The sequence below is a fragment of the Ruditapes philippinarum genome, unplaced genomic scaffold (assembly GCF_026571515.1).
Source record: "Ruditapes philippinarum isolate M1 unplaced genomic scaffold, ASM2657151v2 ctg433_1_1_1_1, whole genome shotgun sequence".
In the NCBI taxonomy this organism is placed as follows: domain Eukaryota; kingdom Metazoa; phylum Mollusca; class Bivalvia; order Venerida; family Veneridae; genus Ruditapes; species Ruditapes philippinarum.
Window position 1 is genome coordinate 76,049 of NW_026852332.1, and position 26,734 is coordinate 102,782.

The window sequence follows — 26,734 nt, forward strand, 5'->3', positions numbered from 1 at the left end:
ATAAATAAATAAATAAATAGATATATAAAATAATCCTAATAAAAATCAAATGTTCTACGTGAAATAACTTAAAAGTGTACCACTAAATCTCTTGCATACATCGCTACAAATTTGTTTAGAAAAAAGGTGATTTATAGGTACATACATACTTATAATGAAAGAATTACAGATGCTATTTAACATTTACCCAATCTGTTATTTATGACTAAATCCGGTATGTCATAAGAACCTTAAATGCTTTTAAATAGAATTAGTAACCATGTGAATAAAAGGCAAACATTTTCCTATATATTGTACTCATATCCGAAACATTTACAAAGAAATGGCATTTAAAAAAAATAATAAAAAACAGAAAAAAAAAACTATTTTTCAAAAAACCGATGAAATAGTTTTAATACGTTACAATGCCTACTCAATCAATATATAACAATTTCTAATATCTATTTACCTATCAAAAGGTGTCTTTTTATTATTATTTTTATTATGTTTTGACTACAAAAATAATTGAAATGTTTACGAAATAAATCAGCCACATATAACAATAAATAATACTAATAAGTACAAATGTTTTAAGACTTTTTACCGTGTTCATGACTGGCACGAGGCTACAAATTTACTTTATGATAAATAGTATAATTATTATCTTAGTGTGTTTTAACGATACGGCCTGAAATGTTTATTCTAGAAGAATACATAAAACTGTGTGTAAAGGCTTGTAAAGGAACACATTTTAGTCATAATTTGACCATAAATACACAGTATATTTGACATTTAATTTCAACTAGGTTCTACGTTGTTACATAAAAATTTCATTTAATGATACCTTTGTTTATTTTCAAATGATCAGAATATAGACATTTTATTACGATTCGTATTACCCTTGGGCGGGCTCTCGGTTTGGTTACCAACGCTACTTTATTACAGGACAAGTACTGATTTAGTACAATTTTATTTCATATTATCTGAAACATTTATCTAGTACGGTAGAGGTGGCCATGACCATATCAAAGGCATTCTAGTCAAAGGCTGACCACTATTATATAGGCTAACAATATCATAAAGTTCGTTTTAATTCTCTTGTGACATAGAAATACACAAAGATCAAAGAGCGGCGTTATTGTTACAAATAGGTAGCAATTAGGCCAATTTTGGGCAATTCGTAATTGTTGCAATTCCACGCGGACCTATAAACGGTGCGGGGTGAAATGTGATAACCGTATAAATTACAGTTAGAATGATGTAGTATTATTACCAGGGGTGGTCCTCATTCAAATGTTTATACATAGTGTCAGAAAATTGTAAAACACTGTGGCCTGCGAAACCATAAAACGTAATACAAACTGTATGGGTTATACATCGAGGTGTCAAACCGTTTTGCTGAAAGCTCTTATATTTCTATCCTATACGCGTATGCGGTAAGACCCGTGTTCGAAATTTGAACCAAAACAGATAAGCTGAAATTTTGTTGTTATTAACAATCTGGATGAAGACGTTGATATTGCACAGTAATAGCACTTTGCCACCATTATCTCTTCTTTTCTACGAGTGTTACATACTATCGATTATAAAGATCCTGGGAAATTCAAACTTTGGACCGATTCACGTCTATGATTACTTTTCTGTTATCCAGGGGATACGAAGGTAGAATTCGGTAGACATATGTACGAGATATGCATTTGTATTTCTCTCTAAATCACTAGCAAACCAATGTTTAAATGAACGCATTGTAAACACATAGAGTATGTGTGCTATAAGAAACAAATTGAAACCCGAAGTTTCATTCACATTTACATAATTTTTTTTTTAAAATGTGTCCAGACACATATAGTATGTCCATTTAGAAAAACAGAAAAAAATCGTGCAAAATAAAGCAACAACAAAACAAAAATACTAGTTTACTCAAGATAACACTATAAATAAACGGAATGCTTATTTTTTTACAAGAAGCTATATTTTTCACCAGAGTTCTATTTCAGTTACACTTTAAATCACAAATAGTCATGTGATGATTACAGAATGAATCTTACAAAAAGAAAACGGTTATTTCCCTTTCATTACAAAACACCATTTGTCTACAAATGAAGGTAAGGCCAGTTATGGTTCTTTGTACTTTTATGAAATAATGTGCATTAATAATTAGAATAAAGGATGTTCTATAAAGCAAAATTACGTTTCTGAATTCAACATCATCGTAACAACTCCAGAAAAATATTAAAAAAATCAAAACAAAATAAAAAATAGCCTGTTCGTCGATGGCTAAGGCAAAAGTCGCCATAGTCAATGAAAATGGTGTATATTTCTCAAAGGGAGCTAACACACTTTCTTATCATAATTTGTGATACAACATTGTTCTATTTTTAAACTGCTGTGACAGCTGGAGATTTTAACGAGTGAACTTGATCGTATATTTGTTGCAGATGTTTAGCCTGTTTTTATTTTTATGCATGTCCCTGGATTGAAGATTTCGTAAATCTAACTCTTCCGCATATCTACTGATAACATATGGGGTGAGTCACTGTCACGCATGGCATGTTGGTGAGTATTATGTACAAACAGTATCAGTTACCCGCGTGTTTTAGATTTACATGTCTTTCTTCTCTCCTTTTTTGCATTCTTTAAAAGAGCCCCTGTCTTTTCTTTACTTATGTCTGGGACTTAGATTATAAGTCCCAGCTTATGTCTAAGAGCTGAAGAGAGAAACTGCAACTGTAGGGAATATTTACTTCTTTTTCATTTATAAAAATATTAAAAACAATAAACGCTGCTTATCACTAGATTATTACACGATTTAATGAAATACATCACATAAAACACATTTTAAATGTTTAATTCCGTTGGAAGATAAAAATTCGTGAAATAAAATGACATTTATGAGCATAAGATTTTATTTCATTATTTTTGTTTCTTCAAATTTTGAGTTACTTCCCCTTTTTGCGCAAAGTCGTTTTTCTGCTACATATTTTATACCAATCCCATATCAATCTCTAATTATATCTGATAGCAAATCATTTTGGCAGACGACACTGTCCAAACAGTTTCCTAAATGACCCAATACAGTCGCGACTACCCAGCACGCCCATGGTGTAAGCAGACGACTTGAGGTCTAGATTAATGATCAAACGCTTGAAAGCAGTTACAATTACATTATTTGTAAAGTTACTACTAAAAGCATCGCGCCATATATCATATTCATTTGAATAATGGAAGTATAACTTAATGTTCATCAAACGAAAAAAAAATATAACATCATAAATGATTTACAATATTAGTTTCAACGTAGGAGGTTTTTAAAAAAAAGAAAGTTGCCATTTTTGCGTTTGAAGTAATGCATTGGGGTAAGTCTTTGCTAACTATGTTGAGTAACTGAGATTTTTCACGTCTGATTATTAATTTTACGTTTTAATTCAAAAACGAAGACGGATTTTCCGTTTCTTAAATTATAATTTTTGTAAAATAAGATTAACGATAAGTTTATTCAAAATTCGCCTATTTTTCTTTCTGTTTTTTTAGCTACGTACATTTTGTATAGAGTTTAATGTCGTAAAATTACTTGTTTTGAATTTATAGCATGAAGTGTCATTGGTGAAGATGCAGACGACACTTTACAAATCATAATGTGCATCATACATTACAGGAATACATTGACGAACATCTGTGTGTGCATCAATATCTTAACCATTACATTGTTAATGTACAAACATTAAAAAAATTATCATGGACAAAAAATGAAGAATTTCATTCATGGCAACAAATAGGCAAATTCAGTCCAGATTTTATCTGGGAATCTGACAGTTGCTACATGTCAGTGACAACTACTACGCAGGAGTTTTTGCCATTGTTAGATTCTGATTTAAACTACACTCTGTTAGATAACTTAAAGTCAAAATAGCTTTCAAATTTTAACACTTAAATTTATTAAATTTGACGCTGAGAAAAAGAAAGGGGCATTATAGCACTTAGAATTTAGTATCAAAGTAGATTTCCTTAAAATCGGTCAAATACATTTACATATCTAAGTACATGTCAGTTAAGTTGAACAGTTTTTCTTCCATTATTTTTTATTTTCAATGGTACCGCTCAAGCCGGTGCTAGGGGGCGTGAGGGATGTTGTACATTTTCATTATCCCTCATGTACAGACTCAATCAAACCGAATCTGCAATTTTCATGTTTTTGCTGTTTTAAATGCTCCCGAGGGATCACTTTTTACCAGATATTTACATTGTTTTCTTATCTTAAAGTTAAAGTAAAAATTGCCATTTTTACTTCCTTTATATATAAATATACATGTTTTTTTTTTCAAAATAATAATTAAACAAAGTAATTTTAACATTTCTTATTTATTGACATGCTATTTTGTTTATTTTGAAAGATTATAATGTGGATGCATATGTGTTGATACCATTGTTGATTTGTTTTTAATATTTTCATAATTTCTTTTTTCTTTCTATAAGTTCATATTTGTTCAGTCATAAATAATATACATATCATATCAATATAATAAAATAGAAATACAGAGGTATTATTGTCATTAAAGTTGTAAACAAAACACAATTCTCTGGTAGAGTTATCAACATACAGTCCATTTATATCTCAAATTATACCATTAAATCTATGTCACAAAAGATCTTAAATGCTCTCAACATATACGTCACAAGTTATTTCATTTCAACATTCTAGTATTTAACTGTTGCTGCACATTTACTTTAATATTTTCACCAATACGCAGCTTTTCCTTAAAGAATACCGAAATGTAAACGAAATAAACGAAATAAGCGAAAAGGGGGATCGGATACAAAATGTTAAAGCTTTTACTTACAAAAACCATATTATAAAAATGTGACGTAATGCTGTGCTCATCTGATATTTCAAATTAAACTAATTTGAATCAGACGACACATCTAAATGCTCGACAAAGATGACAGAAAACATAAACTTGTTTCTCATTTACTATAAAAGTTACTCAAAAGATAAATTTATGTCGTAATTAGGTCGATTTTAAATTTACTATCCAGTTTAACTACAACTACTACATTATTTTCCTGCCATTTACCTGCTTAAATCAGGAAGAAAATTCAATAAAAAACGATTTCATTACCTTACACAATAACTTAACAAATTTATTGAATTGATTTTGAATGGTAAATTTCTTTTCTCTCTCCTTTCTCCTTTTCATTAACTTAAGCATTTTGAACGTTTTATACTATTATGTGTAACAAACATGAAAATAAATCTTTTTTTTTGTAAAAAATTGGTTGTCAAATAATCAATGCGTATATTATCATTTAGTGTTATTTTTAAGTTTAAAGGAACTCCACTCAGGAAACATAAAATTTGAATTTCTTACATAGATGAAACTAGGAATATTTACAAAGAGAATTACGTAAACAGAGAATAAAGTAATTTACTCAGGACTAAATAAAAAAATCGTATTTGTGTGCCTTTCTTAGCTGATCTGAGTAAAAATGTTGATTATTTGCTCTCAGAATAATTATTCTCAAAGAAACGGAGTAAGTGATTGATTTGAAATTGTGCACACAAGTTATTGGTTTAGACCTACATCAATTGGAGCATGGATCTTGAAAAGTTATTTTCAGTCCCGTCATGTCAAAAAACCTCAGTGGAGTCCCTTTAACTTTAAGTAACGCATTAGAAAACAACTCTCTTACAAAACATTGTGAAGATTTATTTCAGCGCATGCCAAAACCATCGCTTAGAAAAAACATTTGTTACTCAACTTTTTTTTTGGACAAAACGGGATCCAGTTATCTTAAACATTTATCTTATCAATTGGTATTATCAATTTAAATAATATTGATCAATGCTTTTTTGCTATTTCATAAGTGTTGAAAACATCAAGTTTTTTCCTTGTGTATTATGATTCACATCTGGTGACAGGCCCCCATTTTCAATCACTAGATTTGTATCTGCCCATATGTTTTTTTAAGTATAAATATATTTTCTGATCTCATTCTATACCCCCCTCGCATGGGTTAGTAAATTTACTCTAAAACGTAGTTATTCTCATATATAAACAGCTATTAGCGGCGTATAATTTTACAATTTCTATGCTATCGACTCTATCTAAGCAAACGATTGTACCCCGTATCTTATTCAATGATGTAGATATTGTAAGATTGCACATTCCATTAAGATAGCTTTTTATGATCCTTGCACACGTTGTGAAAACAAAAATAAACATAATATATGAGAAACAATGCTCTTCTTAAGCATGAAAGCAAATGCGAAACTAAAGTACTTATACAAGGTTCACTGTCTGACTTTGAATTGAAATAAAATGGTTGAATATCATAATAATGTTATTAACGATTGATTTATACGTATAATGTCTTCCGACTATAATATATGGTAGCCAAGGGTCATATATTGCTTTAATGAAATTTTAATATACAACAAAATCAGTAAACATAAAAGTGCATTTCTTCTTTTTCCTTTCCATGTTCACAGTTACGCAACTTTTTTTTAAAATCTCGTTAGTGCGTAGGAATACAGACTAGTTATGCAATGCGTTATTTGTTCAAGGTCTATCTTAAAGTCAACGCATGTGCAGAGCATGTACATGTTTTAAGTAGTTTTTGCATTGTATCGTCTGGAGTTACAAATTGCAACGTGTTTTTGATAACAGTATCTCTTTCCCCGTTCAATTAAGGCGTTACTTGAATGAAGGGTTTATAGTAACCAGAGTTGCTGCAACACAACATCAGCCTTTATTTTTCATTTTAAACATTACCCCGCTAAAATATTATAAATAGACTTGTCCGTCTATCAATCTGGACTTAACCATTCATCATTTGTAGGGGAAATTTAAATATATGTACTGACTGAATCGCAAACAGTGCAGACCATGATCAGCCGACACTAATATGCTGACTGATATTGGTCTGCACTGGTTGCATACGTAAATTTGGTAGCCCCTAGCAGACTAAGGCCTAAAAATTAACAGATTTGTTTTCTAGAATATTTTCGACCAAATTTAATTTGAAATTCACTAGCTGTTCAAATGTTTACAGATTTGTATCTGTTTTTCAAACATTTTAAGTTATTCCTCACACAAGCTGCATGTAGAACGAGTTGCGTCTAAATTCATAATTGTTAGTGTAAACAATGTTTTACGGTCTCTCAACATAGGTACGTGCAAAAAATATTAGAAAAACATGCATGCATGTACGAAAAGGAAAACTGTAAGATTTATAAAAGTGTTCATTTATTGCACGACCGTTTTTAGAAAGACGCTTGTTGTCATTTTTTTCACAAATAGCTTTGCAGTCAATGCTCAAACGTGACTCGATGTATTTGTGTCAATCCGCCGTAAAACTAAACTAATTCATTTATTGTTTTGAACACAGTTGACTTTATTAACAAATAAAGTTGGCAGTAACCCTGCTCCTGATTCCAAACACTTGACTTGTGTATAATATTAAGACATGTGGCATAATACAAGTATAATGCATACAGTATGTTATAAAGTTAAAGACAGAATTCACGAAATCGTGAGCTTTTTGTTACATCTATTGGAATCTACGTATATCCTTAAGCGATTCACAAATGAGCAATCTAGATAAATTTTTTAGCACATAGTATGTTTTATTCCATATTATCTCAACAAAGATTTCAGTTTGATTGAACGATAATATCTACATTGCGTGTCTACATTGAATTGTTTTGAAACCCCTATGCTTGTGAAGCTTTCAAGTAAGGCTATTTCAATGATTTACAATTCACAATTTTTTGGCAGAAATGTGAGTATGCAAAGTATTGCCAAACATTTTACTGATGCGTAAAAGTACGCTCGATTTTTTCCCTATTTAAAGTTAAATTTAGTGCAAATCCAAAGACCTTTTGCCAAAAATTTCAGTACAAGGTCTAAAGCATAGGAAATAACATGAAAAATGTACAAGTCATAAAATATGTCCCCAGAATGGTTCGATATTGTAACATTGAAAGTTTCGAATTTTCAGGGCATGTACATTTCATATCTGGATATGTGATAGCTGAAACTCATTGCTTCAGAATTTCTTAAACTGCTTCATAATTTTATGTTATTTTTTATGAGTGTATTGTTGCTTCAATAAAGAATATTTCTAATTTTGCTTACAGCACAAATTAGTATAGTATTATAATTATGATCCTTTGTCAAATAGTTTGCTTGTTTTTTGGGACAATTTTTTTTATTATTTTTGTTTGTGTATGTGCTTTTTTGTTATTGTATAGCTTCATACCGTGTAATGTATATGAACTTAAAGAAGTTTTGACGTATTCATGGAAAACTTGTTACCCCATAGTTCGTGACTTCATGGTATGGACTCTTTACTATACATTTGTGTAGTTTTGCAAAATATGACAAAATGTGCAAAAGCACCCTTGGTACATCCCTTGTAAAGCCAAAAGCTTATGATAAAGAGCATTTAGTTCTTCTGATATATTACAGCTACCATGATCTCTATTTACTGAAACTGTATGTTACTCCACTGGTAGAAAAGTTTGAAAAAAAACAACAGTAGAACAAAAAACAAGAACAGAACAAACAAATTCCAATGTTTATCTAACTAACAGTTAAATGTCAATTTTTACTCCATAGCAGAAACCTCTGTTTGAGGGATTTGTGTCCACTGTTTGAAGCATTTGTTTCATTCATAAACTCAAATAGTTATAGCCCTTCCTCACGAACTCTTCAAACTAAAGGCTGACAGAAAATGTTCACCTGCGGTAACGTCACTCATTTAGCTCTCTTTAATTTTCATTCCTTCCCTTGAATGCGCATTATCAACACTATAGTTCAACTTTCTAAAATCACAATCCATGCAAAACAAAACCATTTAAAAGACAATTGAAAATTAGGAGGAAATTTTCAGGTGCATTGTTGACAGTTAATCAAGCGGTCCGGGTACCTTATGGTAGCATACAAGATGGGTCGGTGAAAGCTAATGATACCCTTGACGATCAAAGAGGCGGAAAAACGTTTCAAAACATTAGAATTATTACCGGGTACAGGTGAGTATCTAAGTATCAAAGTAGTTGAAATACCATCATTATCTATTTTGAAACTTTTTAAAGTCAAGTGAGAGTGGAAATAATGTTAAGTGTATTAAAGGGGAAACTTTCTGTATCGCGTGGGCCAAATACCTAATGTTCTTTGACTCATATGTTGCCCGTACTGTTAACACAAGGGGTTAAACGTACCTAAAGATAATAAAATGTTTTTATGTAAAACTGTTGAATCAGATATTCAAGGGTAAATAGTATTGGTCTTTCATTATATAAAAAATATTCCAGGTCATATGTTTACTAAAAATAGTTGGGATTTCCTGCCAGGGTCTTCCAGCGTAATACAAACACTTAGTGATAGACTTTTGTCAAAATAAATGTATATAAATGTGTACATATTATGTATGATATACATACAACTTCATATTCCATTAAGGGCCACCTTATACTTAAGAACACACCTTATAAAGAAAACCTTTCAGCAAGGCAATGGTTAAAAAAAATAGGCTGGTTCCTTAACTTAGCATTCATTGTGTAAAGAAATGCCACGCGCATATTTACACAATATGTGTACACTTAGTTGCATATGCGTTTGACAAATAAGTTCTCAACGCAAAATTAGGATAAGTATATTTTCCAATCTTTGTAAAGACCTGTACTAATTTACAGCAAAACTGTAATGAACAGGGGTTGATGTAACAATGGGATTAACCTTTAACATGAATGTCCATCACAATTACGTGTGTTTGAGACTTCTGAATGATACTTTTAAATAGAATTGAACTTCATATACACAGTTTTGATGATTATGTGATCAAAAGAAACAACATCATTTCACCTTTTCATGCGCCATAAAATTTAATTCATTGTCACAAATGATGTTTCATTTACAATAACAGTGCGCATAAAGCAATGTTAGAATCGTCTGTAAGTGAATGCAGTGCCAATGGTAGGCAGCAAACAAAGCGGGTGGTCAGGCACTGCTGACACAAGGTATTGAACATTTAACCTATTGATTACATGTACATTACACAGCATGTTACTGTGTAACATAATATCGCTTTGTAAATTAGCATATCACTTAGATTAATCTCGATATTTGTTTTATTACAAAACGCTCTATTTGTTTTAACAGAAAATGATGACGTTACAAATATTGTACTCATCTGAAGTCGATAATGGAATCTATATATAGATTATGCTTAATAATCTTTACATCTTTAACAATAAGCCTTTTAACAGCTAAACAAAAGGAAGAGAAGGGGAGTATCAGTATAAAATATGTGTGAAAGCCAACACAATATACAAACACATAAATATGTCATCACTGTGTTCAAACCACTACTGCAAAATATCACTGTAACAAAACTTTTAACAAAACTTGAAGCCACATGGGATTTTTTTTTGTGTGGTATTCAGTTTTATTATGTCCCAGGGCTTTACGTATGATTTATTGAAAATTTGCTAGGCAATAGATGGGTTTTGTGTGTGGTGAAGAAATTATCATTTTCATCTCAATAACTACGTTATACAGTCTAGCGTATTTAAGCATAGGCTATAGACCGTCGGGGATCCGGCTAAATGAGGTACTTAGCAAAATCTGTTATGCATTTTTCCACTATCGTGGTAGGAACCTAGGACACACAGAAGAAAACCGGTGTGGGAATAGTTCAAATGCTGTTTTTTTTCTTAAGATTTTATTGTTTTACAGATCCATGCTTGCATATTTGATAGCATGATATTAAGAAAGATATTTTATATAGCCTCCAGCGAAAGCAATAATGTTTATTTCAACAATTCATTGTGATTATATGGAACAAAACATTAGAAAATGTGTGTAGATTTTGGCTTAGGTTTCGTAACAATACACATAAAATTATTTTTAAGAGTTTAGTTATATGCTTTTTATTAAGTTTGTTGGCGTATCAGTTGTAAATATAGCATTAACGTCTAAAACTATTTTAGAAGAGGGGAATAATCCGCGGACTGTTAATAACTAAACATGATATGCAATCATACTTTGTAGTAATTTTAGTGACTTAATGAAACATAATACACCGAAAAAATGTCGGCGTAACTTGTAATGTTTTGTTTCTTAAATTAATAGCGTATAAAGGACTTTTTTGCTTTTGTTTTTGTTGTAAATAAAACAATTAAAACAGGAAACACAAGCAGGGATTTTTTTTTAATTCAGATGAATACAAAATGTGTTTCTTTTACATAGCTCGATCCGCTTTTTCTGCAACATGTCACTTTATTCGGTATTTTATCATTTTGATCTACACTTTCACTTCTAATTTATGACCAAACATTGTTGACGTGATTTTCATACATATTGACTACATTTGAAAATAAATGGCTTTTTACAAATTTAACGTATCTTGTCTTTGGGAAAAGTACAGATGTTTTCCTTAAAAGGACTTTGCAGAGAGCTGTAATCAATAGACAGTGTATGTTAAGTCAAGTTAAGTTTAAAGAAAAAGGGGGGTTCAAGTTCGATTGTTTTGTTTACATGTGTCGTATATATAATCTAACATTCTAGCTTATGTAACACTTTTTGAATTATTTAATACTAGTAAAGAAACAATTAAAACTTGTCATGAACACAAAACTATTTGATGAAGTAAAGAATTAAGAAGGGCAATAGACGTAAAAGTCGGAAAAAAACGTATACATGTATTTGAATGTAAATATAAACATAAATGTAAATAAGTATTGAATTATAAAATGTAAATATAAAATATGTGTGCTTATACTGACTTTAATTGATTGTCAGTTTATGTTTAGCAAAACTGTATGAGTGCAGGGACTTTTTGAAGAAAACACATTTTGTTATTTTGCCTTCATTGTTTTTGATATGTAATAAAGGAATTTGCACGATTCTGTTGAAAAGAAAATTAAGTTTTGATGCATATACTTAACAAAGTAACATTGAAGAATTATATGAATTTTATAAAGAAATCAATTTTGAATATACATTTTATTTTCTGAATTTAAAGACCAATTTAAACCTAGTTCTCAACAAAGTATAATAATGATGATAATTATTTCATATTAAGCCATGAATTTGAATTCTGATTGTGATTGTAAGCCCTGTAAATCAAGAGTCAAACAAAAATATTCGTGGAACCTGAAATTTCGCCTATTTTGTGTATTTCTAAATGGGTAAATTGCATTTCTATTAAAATTCAAACATGAGATTTTGTGTAATTAATAGGTAAAAGCTTACTGGCATGCTTTGCAACTCAGATGAATAATAATATACATGTATATACATGTAATCACTTCAGAATAAAGATTTTTAAAGATCAATAGAACATGTTTTTAATATAATCATAAGTATCCCATTTTGAGTCCAGTGAAATATATTTGTACACTTGTCTGACAGAAGTTGTTCTGGTTATTTATAAAGAGAAGAAGAAAATAATAATAAAATATATAACCTGACCATTTCACTTTGTTTTTAAGTAATGTAAATAGCAGAATATTGGTTGATATAAAATAGTATGAATATGGTTGATATAAAATAGTATGAATTTAAAAACAGTTATATCATTTTAATACTATCATATTATACTATATTATATTATACAACATAGAGATGAATTAATTCTAGCAAATATTTGAGTATAACTTATCCATTATTAAGATTTGATAATTATAAAGAAAAATTACATATATATTCATAGCAATTTTCTTTTTAAATGTTAATATCTTTCAAGCAAACACCTCTAGAACAAACGTTCCAAAGACAAATAAAACATAAAGAATTATTTTAGATTTTTTGTAACATATTTCATTTCTAGGTACAAATCACTATATTGCAGTGTATGCAAAACTGAGCTGCATTTACTAGATTTATCACCATATTACTACCCAGCACCTAATGGAGGGAGGTCTATTTGGCATGATTTGTTTGACATATATTTAAATATTTTATGTGGATTGTAAATGACTTATGGTTGCTCACATTACTGTATTTTCTCATTTGATATTTTTACTCTAAATTGTCATAAATATGCATGATTTTATTTTTACTTTTAGGCTTGGTGATTAAATCAACAGTATACTTTTGAAAGTGCAAATTATGAAGTATAGTTATATCAAAGATACAGCTGGTGCTTTGTTTAGAATTTATTTTGTATGAATGTTTTCATTTGTTTATTTATCTGATTGGGGGAGTTTACTTCGTTTTCCAAAATATACAATATATTTTATATAACCATAAATCATCAAAGAAAAGAAATACTTGTAGTCACATCCCCTTTCTATGTAATTAGTAATTTACTTATGTATACATGTATATAATTTGAAAGCTTGAATAGACTCGTTTGAGAGTTAATTTACAAATAAAAGATTCTAATTCTTCTTGATATAATTGAAAATACATTAAAATATTGGACTCTGTATTATCCATTTAAATATCAGATGATTGTACTATTTTGTGATACTTGCAAAACATTAATGGGGAAAATAATTATGATCAACAAATTCAACTTGAAAATATTAGATAAATAGATTTTTAAAAATTAGGATAGTGTCACTAATTTTTGATATATCTAAAGATATTACACCATCGTAATTTAACTGATTAAGATTGTATATACTACACGTATGCTTACACAGAAAGCATTGCATGACGTGTATATTTATTACACATATGCTAATAATTCAAACGCGATGCTTCTAGCTGCTGCTTAATTCACCAAAATGCGACAGTTTTATTTTGATTTATGTCTCTCAATTTATTAAATTTTTAATGTTATCCGCCATGTACGGTCATGCAGATAGTTTAGTAAATTATTAATGCAAGGCGTACTGCACAAAATCAATGAAACAATAAATTCTAGAAAATTATCAATCCTGCCTTAGTTGAACATTAAAGCAGTTGAATAATTATACATGTATCTATAATTTTCAAACATAGTATTCCTTTTTTGCAAATCATACAATTTGTTGTTATTTAGCAATATTGCTTATGCTGAAAAAGTCTTTTTGCATATGCATCATGTTGCATTTTCTAAGGACAATTTAGATGATTTATAGCACATTTTATAAAAAGAAATAGGACATAGTAAATTCTTTGTCTTCTTTATTTGAATTATATTTTTGCAATAACTTTTTGAATGCTTTTTGTTATAAATAACTCCTAGATGGACTTGAATATGCTTTAAATAATTGGAAATAATTCACATGCATGCGTTTTCTCACAAAACAACTGCTTTTGTTACTGCTGATGTACTTGAGTTAAGGATGAAAGTGTTTCAGCATTTTAATTCCTTAAAGAAATCTTGATACTCACATTGTTTACCTTTTGAAATCTAAGGAAGAAGATTGCAAAAAAAAATCCAATGTGGTTTCTTTTACACAGATATTTATATTGTGTAAAATCACAGAGTTTGATTCTTATTTCATTTATATTCTTTCTTATATTCAATTCAATTCAGTTCATAACTTTATTTTTCTGAGTCACATTTTAAAATATGTTAAAACATGTGAATTTATACAATTATTAAAGTAGAGTTAATAGTAATAAATTATATTTGATCACAGACAAAACATTTCCCCTTTAATTTGTTTATAAAACAGTACTGTTGTATAAAATATAGTTATTTTCAATAACACTCCTGGGTACAAAACACTTATTTTATCTGCATTCATATTTTTTTTACCACAAATTTGTAAAAGTGTCATTTTATTCAAAAATACAAATCCTGATCATACCGCAGTTCGTTTGTATGATTTATATATCTCAAATGCACATTGAGGTTTATTAAATAAATATATATTGTTATAAAGAGTTATGTTGAAGTGCTCTTATGAGCTGTAAATTATCATTTAAACCCTATCAGTGTCACAGCGAAATAGGCTGACACTTTTACAGATATGCTTTTGAATTGTACATATTCAAATTGAATTAAGACGTCCACGAAAACAAAAGAAAAGAAAAAAAAACACGGATTTTAAGTTATATCAAAATGCGTTATTCGGGGATTTTTGTACTAGCCAGATAAATATCTTTTAAATTGAAATATGCACTATGAAATTTAGTTTGTGTTGATGACGGGATTTTTTGTGTACCTTAATTTAAGAAAACATCAAAGAAATGTGTATGACATTTAGATCATTTTACGCGATGAAAGTCATCATAAATCAATTTTAAAATAATGAATATTATTATTTATGTGTTTTATTTGATTTTAAATATTTTAAGATGTGTTAATCTTTAAGTTATTTTTTGCAAATAATGTTCTTTATTTTTTGCTTGTTAAATTCATATCAATCTATTGAATATAGTTCAAGCATAAACATATAATGTTTTTTTCTGCTTTATGCAAGGTGTTTTAGTATTAGAGTATAGCCCTAAATGTGTAAGAAAATGTTACACAAAATACAAAAAAAAATATAAAGACAGTAAACAAAAACAAATTGTTGTTGTTATTTGAAAACATATTTGTTCTAGTAACTTCACCGACAGTTTATTTCATTCTGTACATATATACTTCTTTTGACAGTTTCTTAAACGAGACTATTAAATCTAAAAGATATTTCAAAAATTGAAAATAGATAAAATGAGGTTTAACATTAGGTAAAATCTTCATGACGAGAAATGTTCAAAATTGTAAATGACTATAGAAATGTAAAGTTTACCAAAAACATGTTCAAACTATAATACTGACAAAGTTAAAATATACATTGTTTTTTTTTTCTTCAAAATTTGAATAAATGAATATTTATTACCAATTTATGCGTGCCTCCATTTTAATAAATCCTTCATAAACTCCTCTCTCAAAATGTCAAATATAATTAAAACATTAAAATGTAAAGTGTATTTCTGATCAAGATGAAGTCTAAGTACTGTTGATTTTATGCTCACACAATCCGTATAAGACTAGCATAATATTTATAAAAATGAAGTTGAAATGAATCTACAAATGCCAGCCACCTAATTTCTAAATTAAATTCAAAATGGCTTCACCAAAAATTCACTGCGTGTTTTGTCTTTTACTGCTTAAGTTAGTTCCGTTTTATGACATCAAGTATGAGGCGAATTGGAGTTATAGGATGAAATTAAACATTAAAATGCCATTATGTTCTGCCATAAATGGTGAAAGAGCCACGCATACGATACAATTATATGCATACCGGATTCTGTTCCATGCGTCAAAATAATCTTTATTTTCATTACCCAAAACTCCTAGAAAACACATCTTAGTCTATACCTATGTATCATTATCAAAAAAATCTCGGCAAACAACGAATTATTCGAACATAAAATAAAACTATACGTCAATATCGTTTGTCTTTATACGGCCTATTTATGTGAAATGCAATACAGCTTTATAGATGTAATAAAAGTTTAAAGCTTGTTGGAATTACGCTTAAAATGTGAATGTATGAAAATTATGGGTCGCAAAACAATAATATTGCCCATCAGATGAGGTTATTGCAATACAGAGTCCCAAGATCGCTTTAGCGGCCATTAAATGTACAGTGGTCCGCCTCCATTAGATTTAATTGCTATTAGACTGCTTAAGCTTTTGTTTGGATGAATTTAAGTACATATTTACATCATTTTTATAACTTGAGAGAAAGAATTATCAATATAAAAGCTGTTACCTTGAACAATCCGATATTTTGGGAATACTGTGATCTATCTGGTATCATTGCCTTAACTTTTAGACATCTTTACACAACTTGGGCGCAATCAGAACTGTTGTTGGTGAAGTATTGAAGCCCCTTAAAGTATTGGAACTAACCAACACCGCTATACGGTATCACACGTCAAAATATGAGTGCTTATCCAATGTCTTTGAAGTTTGTTTAATAACCGATTTTTCCACACGAGAGTCAATTAAACGTTCGAAATTCAATAAACGGAACGCTCGTTTCTTATTCCTATCGTATTAAATACATCTTTACTATTACATTGAATCAGTCGTGTGAAAAACTCTGGTATATGCATCCGCGTTAAAAAGTAGTTCCTCATAAAACATTTCATGCTCGCGGATAAATTTAGATAATGGTTCATTGGTTCAAGCAACAATAGCCTTGAAACATATTAACTGGATTTTGTTTACATATGAATTGTGTATGCAGTGTATGTATATACATAGTATATATGTACAATTAAATTGAAACTTTTTTTGCGATTTCTCCAAACCACAATTAAACTACTTTTTTCCTTAGGTAATAGGGCATCTGGCGCTGTCGTATTTACGCTAAACTGAAGCAAAACGTACTTTGTTGACCCGGCTATGTTTTCATGAAAATTATGGTTTAGGAAATGAACTTGCGATATAACTTTGATCGTGTGGCTTACCCTGTAATTAAGTAAGAAATTCCTTCATGGACGTGAAATGAATCAATTTAATATAACTGGAGTAATGAGTATTAAAACGTGCATTTTGATTTACACATTGCAATGTTAAACATAACTCGGTACTAATTTGCAATACAAATATCATTTTTCATTTACAGATATGCCTATTAGTGTTTTTTTTTTTGTCCGATTCTTGGACTTAATGAGAACTATGCATTACACAACCATACATATCGAGCAATATATTTCAATATAGCAATGAATTATGCTGATTGCAAACCTGATTTATTTACAACTACAAATATTTTATTACATTAAAACAACATATTCCATTGCAATAAGTACACTTTTTCAATATAAAGACATGGATTATTATCATTACTTGGAAAAAATCAATTAAGAACAAAGTCAGATGTTATAATACATGTACCTTATTCAAGAAAAAAAATGTAAGAAGATTTCAGATGCAAAACGATTTACAAAAACGTTTGCTGTAACTCAAAACATCTGTCAGATATATTGTTATTCTTAAAGTTAATTAAGTATTACATTTATTGCTTTGTTCACAACAAAATGGTCAGTTTATTTTTTATTTCTCATTTCGTTTTTTTTTCAAATATTTCATTTAAATTTTAATACGAATAGACGTTAAAAGATTCTGAGTCAGAATATTAGAAGGCTCGTTGGCCTTCAACACTATCTAAAGAAGTTTCTTGTCTGAAACCAGAATCAACTCTTGAGAGAAGATAATAAAAACTCCATTTGGCTCCTGTCTCCGTGTACAGTTACAGACCAAACATTCAATCAGCAATTGTCACGAAACACTGCCCTGTTCATTTCGCTCAATGGACAAATAAAACCCGGAATTAATTTCCAAAATTTTGGCAAATTCATTTATTCCTGTATGCAATATTCCTAGAATTTCTCCCAAATCTGTTAATGTAACAGATCTAACAAGATCTTTAACTAGAAACATAGAGATTACCATGGCAACATAGAGTGTTGCACAGAAGGTCTTTAAAATGTTCTGACCACAAATGGTCTCTGTAGCAAAGGGTCCAGATAGCACGTTGTAATTGTTTGATTCTTTTTTGTCTCTTCGTGTGCAAGTTGAATTTGTACAATGATATCCTATTATCGGAAATGAATTAAACTATAGGGGTAATGATTGTCAGGCTGCCTGAAAGTCTTTGAATATATTGAAAGTGAAATATTTTATTAAAATATCTTTATTTCTTGGAAAATTATCCACTATACGGTCCAATAGCTTACATTTTGATTGTTTTGTTGTTATTCAAGGACAACAATTTTCAACAACAAATTAGTCAAAATTATACTATTTATACTCTAAACTTCAATATTTGTTAAATGTTCTAAATTCGAACAACAATACTGTAGTATGAAGCGGAAACAAAGTTTTTTGACTGACCTATGTGCAACAACGTTGAATTAAATTATAGGGGTTTTATGAAATAATGTAAAATAATTTTAAGACGTAACTCTGGTTAAAATTTTGTACGGACACTTTGAAACTTAAAGAAAGCAAAACATACACATATGCTTTACAGAAGCGTTCCGTCTGGATTTGATTATGTTCATCGTTAATCTAGAATAACATTTGAACCAAGCGATGTTAATTTGTGTGCTTTGTATACAAGGTATTGAAGAAGAGTATCAGTTGATTACAAAATTTGTTTATTTATTTATTTCCGGAATTCTTTCAAATCATATGAGACACAGTGACGATTGATAAATTGAGTAATCATGTTTGTTTGTAATTTTTGTAAAATATCATGTTTTTATCAATTTTCAATCGCCTGTAATTGTAACTAGCTACTGAAAATGTAAAACAAAAATTCGCTGTTTGCCTTAAACAGAAACATTTGTTTTTATTCAACAATCAACATATGGGATTTTTCCTAGACACTATTTTATTTCTTATAATATTTGCCTGAAAATTTCAGTGAATATTTAATCTATGTAAAACATACTCATCCAGCTTAAATTGATTTTGCAAACAAAATAAAACCGATTAAATTCTTCACTGCAGAAGCATAAATTTGAAAAACGCCAAAGCACACAAAAAATCGCGGCAAATCGTACAATTCAGAGGAAATAAAGCATTTTGCACACGTGAACATTTTCCTTTGATGTCTGTAAGATTAAAACTCACTTTTTATCCTGACAGAGGTTTAAATTTTACATTATTGCTCGGCACTTGTTTCATGTTTGTATTTCAAATCTGCATTTTTGAAAACAGTCGAAAGTAATGTCCAGTTATGATGCTCGTAAACACCAATAAATGTTGTCCCCGTCTTTTTCATATTCTATTTTGATGATAGAAATAATCATAAAAATCACATGCAAGGTAAAAGATAAAAGGATAATATTACCCGTAGTCTTGCGCATGTGGAAAAACCAGATGCACTTTTTCTGTGTTCTAGACGTGAAACGGTGGTCATCTCTTTGGTCAGTTAACTTTATAGAACTGTTTATTGCTTTTCGAGTTGCCCCTTAGAATTAAACGAGCATCACATATTTCAAACAACCGGAATTCTTAAACCAAGGCTTTTCTGCCAGATCTTTACTTTGCTTTTCATTTTATATTTTGATATTAAAGCCTGACAGTAATACATCTAAACAACAGAAAGGCTAATCTTCTCTCTTTCAATTTGATTTCTAGAGAAACATTATCCGTGATTAGTGAATAGTTTAATATTCAAAATAACGTTGACCCATTTCCCTACTAACAAGTGGGAACTAAACAAAAATGTATTATTTGCATAAACATTATAAATATAAAATGCCTTAACCCACACAATGTTTGTATATAACTTTCACCAGTAAAACATGCCGTTTATTTAAGTGTATGCATAATAATTAGGGACTATAGGCATACTTACATGAATGATGGTCTCTGTTCACAATGTTCCATTATTTTGGTCTCAGGGTGTCTGAAACAAGAAAGAATTGATTGTATTAAACTTTAATTTAACAACTTTAATTCAAAACTTTGGTTTTAAAACATAAAACAATAGGCATTATATATTTTCATGTAATAAAATATACATAAAAAGGAAAAATAATGTTGTAATGAGCTCAATCTACACATGTTCTTCAAATAATATATATTTTAAAACTTAAATTTCATTTTATTTATTTAATCAAACGTTGAGCTGCCAAATCATTAGCTTAGTTCTTTGTATTTATTGCTCATTTTGACGTTTGCACATTACCCGGAAACTGAACGTGCTCGATTTATTTTCATTGACTGAACTTAAACACTAAAATATTATTTTATCAAACTTACATTTCTCAGTTTTCAAAGCATTATACCATTTTAAAGCTCTTAAAAGACTGTATTCAGCCCTATATAATGCAGTTATTCTTCCATCAAACATAATATTATGATCTTAAAATCTTTACATAATTCAAATATTTTTACTACATACTAATGAAATATGCCATATATTATAAGCATCCGAATAAAAACAAAATTATACGTTATATTGTGAACAACTATATTCAAAATAAGATTACGCCATATAAACAAGTATCAAATTCTGAATATTTAAAAGGGATTTGATATAAAATGAGAGATATGTAAAATATGTTTTACATTTCATATAAGTAGGAAATAAGAATACAAAACAAAGGCTATGAAAATGAAATGATAGATATTTTAAGTGACACAGACACATTGAAAATGTGTTTTATGGCGAATTATATGTGCGATATGAAATTGTATACCCAATATGTGCCGGAACATAAAATGCCTATCACTCTGATAACATCTTAAAAATTAATGCTTTTACATTATTCAATGCACCTCATAAAGTGGGTTCATTACCTAAGCTTTATATATAATTTAAGAATTGGAATTGAATTTAAAACGCCCGAAATAAAAATGCAAGTAGAAACTTTTGTTTTTATATAATATGGGAATGATTTTATAAAACACTAAATATATTCAGAAAAGATTTGATAATACACGCGATATATAGAAAGTTGCAGTCTTTCTAAGCCTGTTTAATAATACTGGTGCATCAATAGAATAACAGTATGCCAAATAATCTTGAGTAGATTTATAATAAAGCGTAAAAAACAACAAATAATGATAATGAAAAACACACAAAACAAGTTATCTTAAAGGCACATTATGCCTCAGAAATCCATATTTTTAATTCTTTAGAAATCAAACATGCGAAATAAAGATATCACTTTAGAGGCATAATGACCTTTTAACATTCAAATCTTTTAAATTCTTGCCAAATCTCCCAGCCTAACAATTACTCTATGCTCTTACTTATATAAAAACAAACTTTAGCAAAATCATAAGATGGTTAAGTTAAAAACAAGTATACGAGTAGAACATAAAGGAAGTTACTAAAAAGAAATAAAACATGAAGCAAAAGACAAAAACTAAACCATAAGAGCCTATTTGGTTGACTTCTTAAGAAAGCCGACTTCAAAACTCTCATCCCTTTGCAATGTTGAACCTTATTTTTTCTGGTCACAGTGCCTTTTTATCAAACCATCGAAAACATTTATTGAAAGTCCATGTAACGCACAGATAGCCCTTCATAATTCAAATTTAAAACACACAAAGGTATTATGGAGTTGAAACCTGGAATGTCAGGGGGCCCTTTTTCTATTTCTTAATATACATAGTATATTTGAAATATTTAAGTTAGCATAACAAAAATAAACAATGGTACGTGCGTTGTATTATAAAAAAATATAATAGAAATGATTGTCTCACACAAAATATGTTTATTTTTGTATTATTCTAGATTTATAATTTGATACAAACTAGGATATAGAAAGAGACAAAATAAAAAAATGCACATTTATACAGAAAGTATCCGACCGTGGAGCATAAATATTCAATTTGAAAGGCTGTTTTCATACCGGTTACACTGACACGTTTGAAAATGGTGCAATTAATATAAGATACAAACGACAAATGATCAACATTAAGATTTTAATCGACTTTTTTGTAACAATTTCATCTTGGCATATATAAATTAGTATCATCAAGTAGTTTTTTTTTTAAATCTTAAATTCATTTTTTTTCTAAATGGTAATTAGTTGATGTTGTCTAAAAACATTTACTACATGATTCAGAATGGAAATGATTATAGCTTTTATCATTGGAATTCGCACATGTTTTAAAATGAAGCAATTAGCATATGTTACACAATGGAATTTTGTATATGTTACACATTGGAATTTTGTATATGTTACAAAATGACAATTACCACATGCTTTTGAATGGTAAATTAGTAAATAAACAATACAATATTATTATATGTTTTAGAATAGAAATTGCTAAGATCTCTGTAGGCAATTGGATCACTATCCCCTGTCCTTCTTGTGGCTGAGGGGTTGTCTTTAAGGATTGATTCATCAGAATTACAGGCACCGTTTATCCCTTTGTGATCATTAGAAGCGACTAAATTGGTTTGAATAACTGGAGTCTTTGCATCTCTTAGCTTCAGCAGGTTGGGTGGTTTTGACCCGTGGTGTTGCTTTAAGTTTGTAACACCCTAGTTTAGCCAAAATCATCGTTCCTGTTTCGGCGCATATGACCTAAACTTTTGTTGGTGCGCCGTGAAACCAACCAATCAACCAACAGCAACAACAAAATGACAAAAAACAACACTCACTATTCCTTATATTAGTTTTAACATTTTTCATTAATTAATTGGTGGATTCTTTCCTTCTTATTTCCGAAAATCAATTAGAAAACTCATTTTTGTAGGTAATTAACTTATGTTTCAGAAAAGCACTCAACTTGTTTCTAATTCGCACATAATCCATGTTTTAGAATAATAATTAGAATTTGTTTTACAGAATGAAAAATAATATATATGTCACAGAATGGCAAACACTTGATACTTGAAAAACGGCAATTGTAACAGGCATGCTCCAGGATGGCAATAAGAATGTATATAAGAATGGCAATTAGCACCAATGTTTGTCTGAAACAAGAGCTAAAAACTCTTTGTTTAAGAAATAGTATACGCTCTTTAAGTCTGTCTTAAGAGTAATGGGGTATACTCCTTATAGACTTAAGGGCCATGCTACTTAAATTGTATACAATCTAGAAAAATAACCTATTACAAAAAATATATATAACTACATAATCAGATAAGCATTTAAACTGTTTTCCTCACGAAATTCATTTCGCCAGTATTCAATCTTTTCAAACTTTTGATCTGGTTAGGACAAGTGTTTTTATTGCTATCAATTCAGAGGGTTTTTGTACAGTTGCCCCGGGTGCCTATTAGACTTAGGAACTCCCGCAAGACTAGTGTTCATGGCCACCCATATACACCCATATATCACTCTAACATGTCAGTCGAGCACTCTAAAACGGTGGTAAAGTATATTTATGGGTAGAGATAGGTAAGCGTCTACGATATCTATTAGCTCACACGTGGATCACATGAATAGAGAAAAAGGGGTAGAGAGATGTGAATATTTGATATATAATGTTTTATTAATTTAAGAAGATTGCAAACCAATATTTCATCGCAATTGCTTTTATATCTCTGCGTTTTTCTTAATATTTTAAGAGTTTTGAATACCGCTTACTACACGATACCAGGTGGGTAGGTCAACACAGAAACCTTGTTAATTTGTATTCTAACAGTTAAGTGATTGTTATCGAGTAATCAGGGCAAGATTTTAAGGTATTCACATTTTTGTTTATGAAATAAATGTAATGATATTATTTTATGAGTATGGTAAACGAATCTATTTGATATATCAATGTTCAAATGATGTAAGTAAATCGGTGAAACAGATGATGAGTAAGAACTTATGTATTTGAATGTTTTGAAAGAAAAAAAAACACGTAGGTTTAAAAATGAATCAATGTAAGCAAAAAAGAAGCCGCAAATAGACCTGTCTATTTCAAGTCCGCTTGAACCCACACAACTTTCAGCATTATTCTTTACAATTATCGTTTCTACGATTTTACCTATTATGTCAGAACTTTACAGAATTTGTCATGATTTCAGTTCAGTACATCATTTTCTTAGAGATATTAATTTAATTGCAAATGGCCTGTCAAGTATTCCTCCGCACTCCTCGTTGCCGCAAGAAGTATGCGAACTTTTTCCGATGTATCAAACTAATGGACTAGGCGGTTGTTAAAGCCCGCTGCTTTCACATAGGAATCTGCCAAGGTGAAATATGGGTTTCTTGTGGCTCAAACTAAACATTATAATTGTATCTCCCGCTTTAATGGGAATCACTTGATTAAGAATGGGGTGTATTTCATGTTTAAGCGAACTATTTGACATCGAGCGTGTTGCCCCTATTAAGCGCTGAGGGATTGCGACTGCCGAAGAAAAATGAGTTTTTCGTTTTTCTTTTGAATGAGATGGTAACATGTTCTTCTATTAAATAGACATCTTCACCGTGTAATATGTCACCAGGGGGGGAACTTAAGGTGTTAGATATATTTACGCGCTCGTGACTCACACGATTTTTGACTAAATTCGTTGAAACTCATATCTTAATTCATTTGAACATTTAACATATTTCTCTTGGAGTGTACAACTTTAATTAAAAACACTGATTTTTTCTGGCCATTTTTTTATATAAAAGAGACATTTGTGACATAATATTGCTATAATACAGAGAGAGCTTAATTTCAGTCATTTTTATTTTTTACAAAACTTACTGACCTAAATATCATTTTTCCATCCATTCCTCGTGCATCCAGCACGAGATGCTTATCACACAGAGTCTAACCTCTCCTTAAATCTAAACATTTCTCATTCTGACTTTAAAAGTGACATTTATAGTTATTCTGATTGACAGGTTGGAAGAGTGGCTGTTTTATATCACTTTAACTATTTAAAATTATATCCAAATATGGTCCTTTTAGACGAGATCGTTACATGCTAGTTTGCTTTTCAAACTAAAGAAGCGTAACAAATTGTAAAGGTTTGCTTTTTGAAGTGACTTTTATTGTCGCCCGTGATCATATTTTGTTCATTCATACATATTTGATGTAACTAAATGATACAGTGGATTGCTTCGAAATCTTTTTGAAGATAAGCTCAGCTGGTATTTAGACTTTGGATATTGTAATATGGTTATTTTGTAAATGACTAGACTTATATCACGTTCCAGATACAAAATTTAATGAAACGCAGTACTTCCAAATAGTTTCGAAATTGTTTGTTAAACAAAGCTATAATAGTATATAAAATCATTAAGACGTAGTTTGTCACTGTAACAAATAACTGCTTAACATTGGTATATATATGCCTCATTTTCATTTGTTTTGATTATATCTAGGAGGCATATACCACGTAGTTACCAATTTCTCCGTAAATGACCGGCTTCTTATTCAACATGATTGTTGAATCAGAGATGAGAGATTAATGGCCATTCTATCTCAATGTCCGGGGTCAATTTCATATTAGCAGTTAATGTCTGTATTTAATGTTTATGTCTGCCGGTGCTATGGGGCGTGAGGGATGATGCACTTATCCCTAATGTACAGACTCAATCAAACCGAGTTTGCAATTCCCATGTTATTTTGTTGTGATTAAATGCTTCCGAGGGATCATCTTTCTTATGATATGATAATATATCTTTTAAAAACCACTATATTCGTTTCAGTTTTCTACTAATCTAGAATTTAGTCTTTCGTAAACTAATTGTTATAATTATTGTGTCATTATATGAATAGTAAAATGTAATATATGTATAAATGTATTTAAAAAATTATATTCTAAGTTAAAACTTGCTATTTTAAAACAAAAAATTGGCTGTGTTCATTAGCACGGCTATTTATATGTATTATCAAAGAATCAGAATGATTTCTTGAGATAGAATTAGATACATATTGCTTGGGTTCTACAGCTTGTCCATAAAGTAAATTCCTTTAACTGCACCCCGACACCGTTTTCTGTAGAAGGTAAACAAGTATGAATGAAAAAAAACTCGCCCCTTTATGTCATTTTTTAAAGGTTAAGCTATTTTTCCCTAGCAAAAGAAAATAAGTATATGTGTGCTTAAAACAAAAGGAGAGAACTCAACAATTGAAATACAGAATAGCATCAGAACTTTACTTTTTAATTATACATGAATACAATTATGATCATGTAAAAAAAGATATGTTATATTTGAAATGTTCCAAAATTGCCAACACAATATGATAGTATTGAATATTTGTAGGAACTGTTAATGTTATTTTGATAAAAATCATGGAAAGGGATATACATCGAGAGCAATAAAAACAAAGTTACCTTTAAAAGTGAAAATTGCAGGTTCGGTGTGATTGAGTTCATGAGAGATAATGAAAATTTCTCACACACCCTAGCACCGGCTGAAGATGTTTATTCAATTTTCAGCAAAAAAGGTAAGTATATTAATCAAAT

General features: G+C 29.8%; 1 protein-coding gene across 3 annotated transcripts in view; it reads right to left on the reverse strand.

Moving 5' to 3' along the window:
- The window catches only part of LOC132756916 (homeobox protein php-3-like), a 73,836-nt gene that overhangs the window by 34,318 nt on the left and 12,784 nt on the right, over positions 1 to 26,734 (reverse strand). The window contains exon 2 of one of the 3 annotated variants that reach the window (XM_060748074.1): positions 20,231 to 20,281. The gene's annotated coding sequence lies outside the window, so the exon portion shown is untranslated. Of the gene's footprint in view, positions 1 to 15,745; positions 16,013 to 16,624; positions 16,939 to 20,230; positions 20,282 to 26,734 lie in introns of those variants that run through there. The other 2 variants (XM_060748071.1, XM_060748081.1) reach the window with 2 other exon arrangements.